The sequence below is a fragment of the Canis lupus genome, chromosome 1 (genome assembly GCF_011100685.1).
Source record: "Canis lupus familiaris isolate Mischka breed German Shepherd chromosome 1, alternate assembly UU_Cfam_GSD_1.0, whole genome shotgun sequence".
Classification (NCBI taxonomy): domain Eukaryota; kingdom Metazoa; phylum Chordata; class Mammalia; order Carnivora; family Canidae; genus Canis; species Canis lupus.
In genome coordinates, this window is record NC_049222.1 from 49,314,467 (window position 1) to 49,323,682 (window position 9,216).

General features: G+C 43.0%; 1 long non-coding RNA gene across 1 annotated transcript; it reads right to left on the reverse strand.

The window, feature by feature from the left end:
- Positions 1–3,354: 3,354 nt before the first annotated feature.
- LOC119870765 lies at positions 3,355–8,380 on the reverse strand. The gene is made up of 2 exons (XR_005353757.1): positions 5,176–8,380; positions 3,355–4,649 (listed from the first exon to the last, which is right to left on the reverse strand). It is a non-coding gene; the product is annotated as an uncharacterized LOC119870765 (long non-coding RNA).
- Positions 8,381–9,216: the final 836 nt, after the last annotated feature.

A 9,216-nucleotide genomic window follows, 5' to 3' on the forward strand; every position in this document is an offset into this window, starting at 1 on the left:
CCAGAAATCCTTAGATTCAAAAACAACTCTGTACTAGGCCTGTGTAAAGAAAGGACGGCCTACCAAGCACCTTCTCTTGGGCCTCAAATTCTCAGGTTCACATTTCACAAGAGAGAAAAGAAAGAAGAAGGAAGAAAGGAAGGAAGGAAGGAAGGAAGGTAGGAAGGAAGGAAGGAAGGAAGGAAGGAAGGAAAAAGAAAAGAAAGAAAGAATTGGAATCTTGTCAACCCCAGGAGGACTCTGGCTCCATCTACATAGAATATGATGCAAAAATCATTAGAACCATCAATTCTTAGAATGGAAGGCTCTTTCTGAAAGAATCTGGCCCCAAACCTCACCAATTTTTATAAACAGATAGAGCTGTTCTGGGAATTGATAAATTTCTCAGTCACGGGGTTAAGTAGAAGACGAATGTTCTAATGTCAACCCTGCCCAGTATGATCTCAAATGCAACTTTCCAGAAAGAAATATAAACTAGCCATTGACAAACTAATAGGATATTTTCTTCATCCTAAAAAAAAAAAAGAAAAAAGAATATGATTGTTTTTGAATTTGGGTATCCTAACCAGTCCAGGGTGGGTGATTCAAATTCTGTGAAGTCGATTTATGATCAGTGATGACAAGAGAAGAGGACAATGGTTATTTGAAGAAGTAGAAAAACACAAGTGATTTCCCTTGGGAGGAAGGGAACAAGATGACATGATGCAGAGTTGTTATTTCCCCATGATGCCTGCTCATGCACCTTTTAAAGACCAGAGGCGGAAGAAAAGCAGCTTCCTATCGCCTAGTCTACAGGAATGGATAGGCGATATGAGGCACCTGCCATTGGCCTGGGAGGTCAAGAAATGCAGGCTGCTGGTCCAGAAGAGAGGCAGTGCAACCACCAGTATGGTTTCTCTGCCTCATTCCACGTTTCCTCTTATCCAAATAACCTCCAATGCAGGAAAAGAGCAAAGGAACAAGCACATAAACTTGTTTAAATGATTGAGTTATAGGCATACCTGGGTGGCTCAGTCTTTTGGGCTTCTGATTCTCAATTTTGACTCAGGTCATGGTCTCCGGTTCGTGGGATCAAGCTCCTGTGTCAGGCTCTGTGCTCAGCACAGAGTCTACCTGAGATTCTTTCTCCCTCTCTATCCCTCCCTCTCTTCTCCTCCCTTCTCTTTTACACACACTCTCTCTTTCTCAAATAAATAAAACAATAAAATCTTTAAAAAATAAAAACATTGTTTTAAATGACTGAGTTATAACTTTAGTTGAGGAAAACATCAGCTTGTAGTGTGAGCATTACAGAAAGTACAAGGACTAACGTGTTGGCAGGAACCCATGGACAAACACAGCAATTGCCACAGAAGGATGAGTGAAAATACCCCATCACACTGCACCCAGTGAGGACTGGGGACCCTGCACTGACACCTCACCTGACCCTCAGGGCCCTGTAGACATGAGTGTGAAGATGGCCACTCTAAGACACACACCCTAAAGCCCTGTATGAAATCATTGCTATTATTCTTGTTTTCAAAAGGAAAATTCTCCCTCTCGGGTAGGGATCTTTGCCAAATTGCTTAGTTACCAACTGTGTGTTTGCGGTTGTATTTACAAACTCAGTCCTTCCCTTCCCTTCCCTGTTTTAATCACCAGAAACCCTGTTGGTTTACTGCCCAGGCCTGGCTTTGAGATCAGGCTGCCAGAGGCACTCCTGAACAAGAACTGCACCAGGTCTGATCCTCTCTCTCACAGGCCATCGTCTCCTTCTGCGGGCGTGTTAACTTCTCTCCAACTGTGCTCCATCTCCTCACTCCCTCATCTTGCCAACAGACTCGTGCTGAGCACCTACTACTATGTACCAGTCGCTCTGCTAGGTACTTGGGGATACCTAGAATAAGATGGAGCAAATTCCTGCTCCTGCTTGACTTATCTTAATTTACCTACTCCTTACAATTATCCCAGAAAGGAGATATTAATGTTTCTATTTCACAGAAGAGCAAATGAAGGCAGAGAGCACTTTAGTAACATGACCAATGTCACACTGCTACCAAGCATTGGGAGGCTAGATTTGATTCAGGAATGCTGATTGCAGAGCTCACACCCCCCACCCACGGTGCTGTAATGAGACCCTCACAGTCCAGTAGTAGAACACGCCCGTGGATCACAGGGGCAGGGCAGTGTGCCAGGTGTCTCATCCTAGAGATGGACTCAGGGAATTACGGGGCACAAGATCCGACTTCACCTGCAATCCTCTGTATGGGAGAAACCGTGTTTCCAGTTTGTGCCACTGGCCTTTGAGCCCTAGAATCCTCATGAGGCATCTTAGATACGCCCCAGGGCTCCAGACCAGCTTATGGGATAAGGTGGTGAGTGAATGAAAAAATGACCTCCACTCTAAATGCTGTATAGACCTCAGCATTCATTTGGCCACTGCTTTTGTGGGTTGCTGCAGCAGGGCCACACACCATCTAGAAGAAATGCCTTAAAGGACACAGCTCCAGACATTCCATTGCCCCCAAGGAGATTTCTGGCCCCCTATTAGATGGCTCATAGGGTCCTAGGAGTCAGAGTCAGGAGCAGCATGAGAGTCTGGTAGGGATGCTCAGGGTGGCAAGGCTCTAAAAAAAAAAAAGGTTGGAGATCAAATAAAATAAAAATAAAGCAAATTTTTGATTAGCTAAAGGTCAACCCCATCTGTAGTCATCTGAGATTCTTCTAATTTTGTTAGCTTGTCTTGTTTTAATCTCATTTAATCATTTATTTTCAGACTGCCTGCCTGGGGCTATACAACTCTAACTAGAGAGTCAGGAATCACAGAATTTCCAAGTTAGAATATTTGAGATCACTCAATACAACTCACCCATTTTACAGATGATGACACAAAGGCCTGAGGATGTTTGGTGAAAAGTTCAAGGTCACTCTTCTACCAGTATAAAGCAGGAATTAAAATACCTCTGCTATCTTGCAGTCTTAACAGATTTCTATTTCCCAAACACTCAGGAATCTATTACCTAATGTCATGGCTAATTTGCCCAGAGACAGATTCTGAAAATTCTACACTTGGTTTAGTAGTTTTAATCAAAATATCCCATTATCTTCTGTCTTCCTAGTAATGTTTTTTTTTATTTATTCTGTGACTCTTTCACCCTTGGATTTTTTTCTTACTGCCTTTTATTCTCATTCTATCATAAAAGAATCCGGTGTATTTCTAAATGTGTCTACTGTCTTTGACAGCGTCTATTGCCAACCATGCTATGACTGGATGGTCCCACAGTGCCACCTCTGGACTGAAGCATGTGTCAAGATGGCATGTGGCACCAACTTTTATAGTGATTTGAATAAAGAGGCGAGTTAGCAGGAGAATAATTATGATTACATGTTCTTTATTAACCTTTCTTGTTCATTGCTAAGAATAATGTTGAAACAAAATCGTCTAGGATAGTAAGTTGCTTGCAAATGAAAGCTTGGCATCACCCTTTTGAGGGCTCCTCTCCCAGCATTCATAAATTCACCCAAGTTTCTACCTCAGTGACTTATCATGAATAATACAGCAAAGCAAGTGCAGCCCAACTAAAGAAAGATCGGAAGACATGAAAATGCAAAATCTCCTTTTACCTGGCCCCACTGCTGACAACTCCAAAGGAAGCTGATCTCATCACTGTGGCTCTTTATTAAAAGAGACAGAAAGAACCTCTAGCCAGTGGTCCAGAAAGAGTACCAGAAACCTTCTGATTGGCTTCAAATGACTGTGTATATTTTAAATAAACATTTCAAAGACATATGTGACTCCCAAATATTTTTAAATCAACTGTGGAAGAGGATGGGAAACCATGGAAAGATTTTTAAGAACAAGTAGAACCTGATCATGTGTTTCAGACCTCTGTAGTGACAGGGTGGAGAACAGCCCCCAGTGACAGGGTGGAGAACAGCCCCCAGTGGAGGCTGGCTGGAGGCAGAAGACTGGCAGGAAGGGTAAGAAAGGGCTCCAGGCATGGGGGCAAGCACCTGGCCACACAGGAATGAAGAGCAGGAGTGGAATTGCATGAGATTTGGGGGGCTATGTAGAAATGTTTAGAAACTGACTAGTTATGGGGTGTGGGGGACAGAAAAGAATCTGGCATGATCCCTGGGTTTCCAGCCTTGGCAAGGCATAGGACAGGGTCATCAAATGAAGCTGGATTACAGCAGGAGGAGAAACCATTTTGAAGACAAGGTGATGCAGCATTAGATACTTTGTACTTCAGTTTCCTGTGGGGAAAGATGCTTTGAGACTGTTTGAAATGCATCCAATGCTTGGAGGGTGATCAGGGACATAGTCAGAAAATACCATTAACATTTATTTAGGTACCTGTTAAAGTGATGATGGTAAATAGATCATCTAGGGAGGAAAAGCAGCAGGAGACTAGAGATAAGTGGCAGACAAAAGCCAGTGACACACCAACGTTTGAAGAAGGAGCAGAAGAGGGGGTGACAGAGACAGGAGCAAATGGCCCAGGAGGCTTGGGAAGATCACCAGGGTACAAAGGAAGTCTGTCCTGCAAGACAAGGAATGGAAACTATTCATTGGATTTTGCAAGTGGAAAGTCACAGGTTAGCTCAGCTGGAATACTTCCACGCTCTTGATTCAGATGGAAGAAAAATGGTTCTGGCTTTTCCAATGTCTAAAAGGTAATGAAGAAGAAGCAGTGAGTGTCTTGGTCCATTCGGGCGGCTGTAACAAAATACCAACAAAATATCAACAGAAATTTCCCCCCTCCCAGCTCTGGAGGCTGCAAGTCCAAGATCAAGCCTGGGGCAGGTCCAGTGTCTGCAGAAAGCCCACTTCCAGACTGTAGGTGGCCCACTTCTCTCCGTGACCCCACAGGGCAGAAGCAGGAGGGGACTCTGGGGCCTCTTTTATCAGAATGCTAATCCCACTCCTGAGGCTCTGCCTAAGTACCTCCCACGGGCCCCCCCTCTTAACACCCTCAAAAGGGAGCTTAGGTTTCAACCCATGAATGAGGGGGTGAGGATGGACATGAGCATTCGGACAGCAGCAGGGAGCACACTGGACCAGGCCAAGTAAGGAGAGAGAGGGAGAGTGGTAGCTAGAGATCGTGCCAGGGAGACAGTTTGGGTTCCCTTTCCACAGAGGTGGGAGCGTGTCTGCACCTGAGGGATGCGTGAGAAGCCAGGGAGGATACACACCTGGGCAAGAGGGCGAAGACGGAAGACACAGGCCTCTGAGGAGACAGTGATGTTTGTAGCCTAGGTCCATTTCCTTTTTCTTTGTTCTTTTGAATAAATTTAACATATACAATTTTATTTAACTTATGTATACACAGTGAAGTAAACACTACAACCAACCTAATTAACACATCCAACACCGCACATAGTTACCATGTGTGTCCATGTGTGGGTGTGCCCATGTGTGTGCATGCACTGGGAGAACACTTAGGGTCCACCGTCTCAGCAATCTTCAAGTACACAGAGTGCTACGTAACGTACAGTCACCACACTGCACCTTACATTTCCAGGAGGTGGTCCTGCTGCAGATCTGAAACTCTGTATCCCTTGACAACATCTCCCACTTAGCCCTCACCCCAGTCTGGGTCACCACCACTCTACTCTCTGCTTCTTTAAGTTTGGTCTTTTCTGATTCCACATGAAAGTAAGATCCTACAGTTCTTGTCTTTCTATGTCTGGCTTATTTCACTTAGCATCATGTCCTCCAGGTCTATCCAGGTTGTCACCAATAGCAAGATCCCCATCTTTTCTCAGACTGAATATCTCCCACCTCTTTACCCATGCATCTGTCAATGGACATTTGGGTCGTTTCCATATCTTGGCTACTGGGAATACCACTGCAGTGAACATTGGGAGGGTAGGTGTCTCTTCGAGATCCTGATCAATTCCTTTGGATAAGCAGCCCCCAAGCAGGATTACTAGATCAGACAGGGGTTCTGTTTTTAATTTTTGAAGAACCTCCATACTATTGCCATAATGGCTGTACCAACTTACATTCCCACCAGCAGTGTGCAAGAGTTCCAATTTTTCCATGCCCTGGTCAACATTTAACTTTTGTTTTTCAAATAATAGCCATCCTGGCAGGAGTGAGACTGTTACTGAACCCAAGTTTGGTTGCCAGTCGCTCGGAAGGCCAATACTCAGGAGATGAGTTTCTACTGGAAAGGAATATGAGCTTTATTTGGGAGGCTGGGCATCTGGAGAGAAAGCGGACTCCTGTCCAAAAGCCAACTCCAAGGTTTCTGCCTGGCCCAGGAATTCTTAAAGGGGCTTAATGGGTTAAGGGAGTGCAGTGGTCTGTGACATTTCTTGACGAACATGTAGACTGATGATGCCAACTACAGAGTTATCTTGGTGCTTGGAGGTTGTACAAGAAGTCCTAGTTCCTTGGTGCTCAGGGGAGTGGGGAGTTGTGCAAGGAGGTCTAGTTCCTTGGTACGGGAGATTATGCAAGAGTCCTCTGTTTTTCCTGCAAAGGAGGGCAAGGTCTAGAGATGCACAAAGGGAGGTCAATAGAGTCATTTGTTGTGACCTTAAAAAAGAAAAACATTTTTGCTAACAGATTGCTGGTGATCAGAAAGCTGTGACGGCTTCCAATAGACTTGCTGACCTCTGTGGCCTGGGGACATTCTGGTCCTTCATTCCCCAAATCTCAAAGAAAGTAAATTAGTTCTGTTACAGATCAAGGCATTGTCAGCAACCAAGGAGTGTGTTACCTTGAACAGGTTAACCCTTCAGATGGGCTGGAATGCTATTACCACGTGATATCTCATTGGGGCTTTGATCGGCATTTCCTGATGATTACTGATGTTGAGCAAATTTCCATGTGCCTGTTGACCATCATCTGCCTTCTTTGGCAGAATAGGTCAGTTTTCGATGGGAATTGGGGAGTTTTAGTACCATGTAGAGCTTTAGTGTAAAGCCATCTAACTTCTTTAATTGGTGGACAAGGCTGAGGCACAGTAAGGATCTAGGCTGTCTAAAAGGACTAAGATACTCACTATTTCTTCAGTGAGAGGTCTTTTTCTTCCAGGACAGAACTACTGTTCCAGCTCTGGTTCTCATGCTCCTGAAAATAAGCATCTGATTTGCTGATGGCAGGTTCCATGGGGCTGCAGTTGGCTAGAAACCATATACCTCTGTATCCAAAGTTGAGTTATCACTCCCCAGAGAACATGGTCAGTGGTGCCTGCCAGGGGCCAGCCCCACAAATAGCATGGTTTCATTTCTTTGTCATTGACCTGGAAGAAGGATTGAAGGATACACCCATGTAGTTTGGTGTATGCTGTCAAGCGAGGCAGGGGAGCTAACATCTTGGAAGAGAGATGCAGAATTCAGTCACTTGGATGAGTTAGATGAATGCTTCAAAGGGAAAAAGAAAAAGATAAAGTTCATGGGGAATTATGTTTAAAAAAAAAATAGCACCATCTTTGCACCAAGGAAAAGGACTCAACAGGTATAGCTCTGCACAAAGAAATGCAACTATGAAAAATTGATTGCTTTCAAAGGCCAGAGAATCTTGTTTCTATTGCCATCTGTTTTGGTCTCATAATTCCTACAGCATTAGACCTAACTTAGATCTTTGTTTTTTTAAAAAACTGAGCTAACAAGAGTCAGGAAAGAGGAAAATAATGAAAGGACATGGAAACTATACCCTACCTAGGAAAGATAAAGAATGGAAGGACAAAAAGGGTTGAAAGCTATTATAACTATCCCACAAATTTTTAAGAAAAATGTCTGACGTAAATATATCAATAAATGAATGTAATGTCTTAAAATACTCTTTTACAGTGTTCAAAGAGCAAGTATTAAGGATACTGACTTGTTCTCCACTTTTGGGGGGTTTGTTTTGTTTTTTGTTTTTTTTTTCCCCCTTTAATAACATCATATTTTTGCAAAGTTGGTTTTGACAGTTGATGTGATCAAAACCAAGTACTGCATCAAAATCAAGGTGGAACAAAGGGTGGCAGTGTCCAATCCGATGTTGAGGTTGAAGAAGCTGTGCAAACAGGGGCATTTATTTCTCTATACATGACTGTAGTTAAGAATGAAATTAAATATGGTTTCTTTCCATTTATGTGTACTCTTTTTTTCAAATGGTTCCTAAATTGTTAGGGTGCACATACTTATAAGTACTTTGGACCTAGCTAGTTAATAAACAGAAGTATTGTGAATTTCTTCCGGCCTAGGAGTACCATGAAAGCTGTGACTACAACACTAAGCATGCATTAGCTGACATCATGGGCAATCTCTGCTGGACACCCGCCCTGGTTTACCCTCAGGAGTACCCAGGCTGACCCTGCCTCTGATTCTTTTTTTTTTGGGGGGGGGGTATATTTTTTTATTGGAGTTCGATTTGCCAACAAATAGCATAACACCCAGAGCTCATCCTGTCAAGTGCCCCCCCTCAGTGCCCATCACCCAGTCACCACAACCCCCCGCCTACCTCCCCTTCTACTACCCCTTGTTCATTTCCCAGAGTTAGGAGTCTCTCATGTTCTGTCATCCTCACTGATACTTCCCACTCATTTTCTCTCCTTTCCCCTTTATTCCCTTTCACTGTTTTTTATACTTTTGAAAGGAATTGATGAGGCCAGCAGCCAGGTGGAGCTCAAATGATCTACAAAGCAGAGTCTGCTGCCTGCAAAGTATTATCAAAATCTAAAACAAACTATGAGATGTTGTAGAACCTCCCTTCCTGAAAGCTGTTAAAAATAAAGGCACTTGTTTTACTGCTGGTGTAAATTCACATCTGGAGAGCAATTTGGAAATATGTTTCCAAAGGCTTAAAAATATTCATATTCTTGACCCAAGCATTCCATTTGCAGGACTTTATGCAAAGCCCCAATTCTGATTTCCACTCCTTTGTTAACACTCTGTGACATTGGATATCTCTGAGCCTAATGGATCTTTCAGATCCATTAAGTGGGCAAATAGTACCAAATCACAAATTGTATTCAGAAATAATCAAAATAATATAGGTCCTATGTTTAGCATAATAACTAAAATATAGTGCTTAATAGACAATAGTTGTTTGTAAGTCTAATCTTGAAGGTGTCTGGTATATTACATACATCCCATAATAACTATTTGACTGCTATAGTAAAAGATTCAAAAAGTGAAAAGTTCACGATATATTTGTCTGTGCTTTCTGATACAATCCCAGCATATCTTGGGATACATAAATTTGGAAATCTATCTGAAAGCCATACAACAAAATTT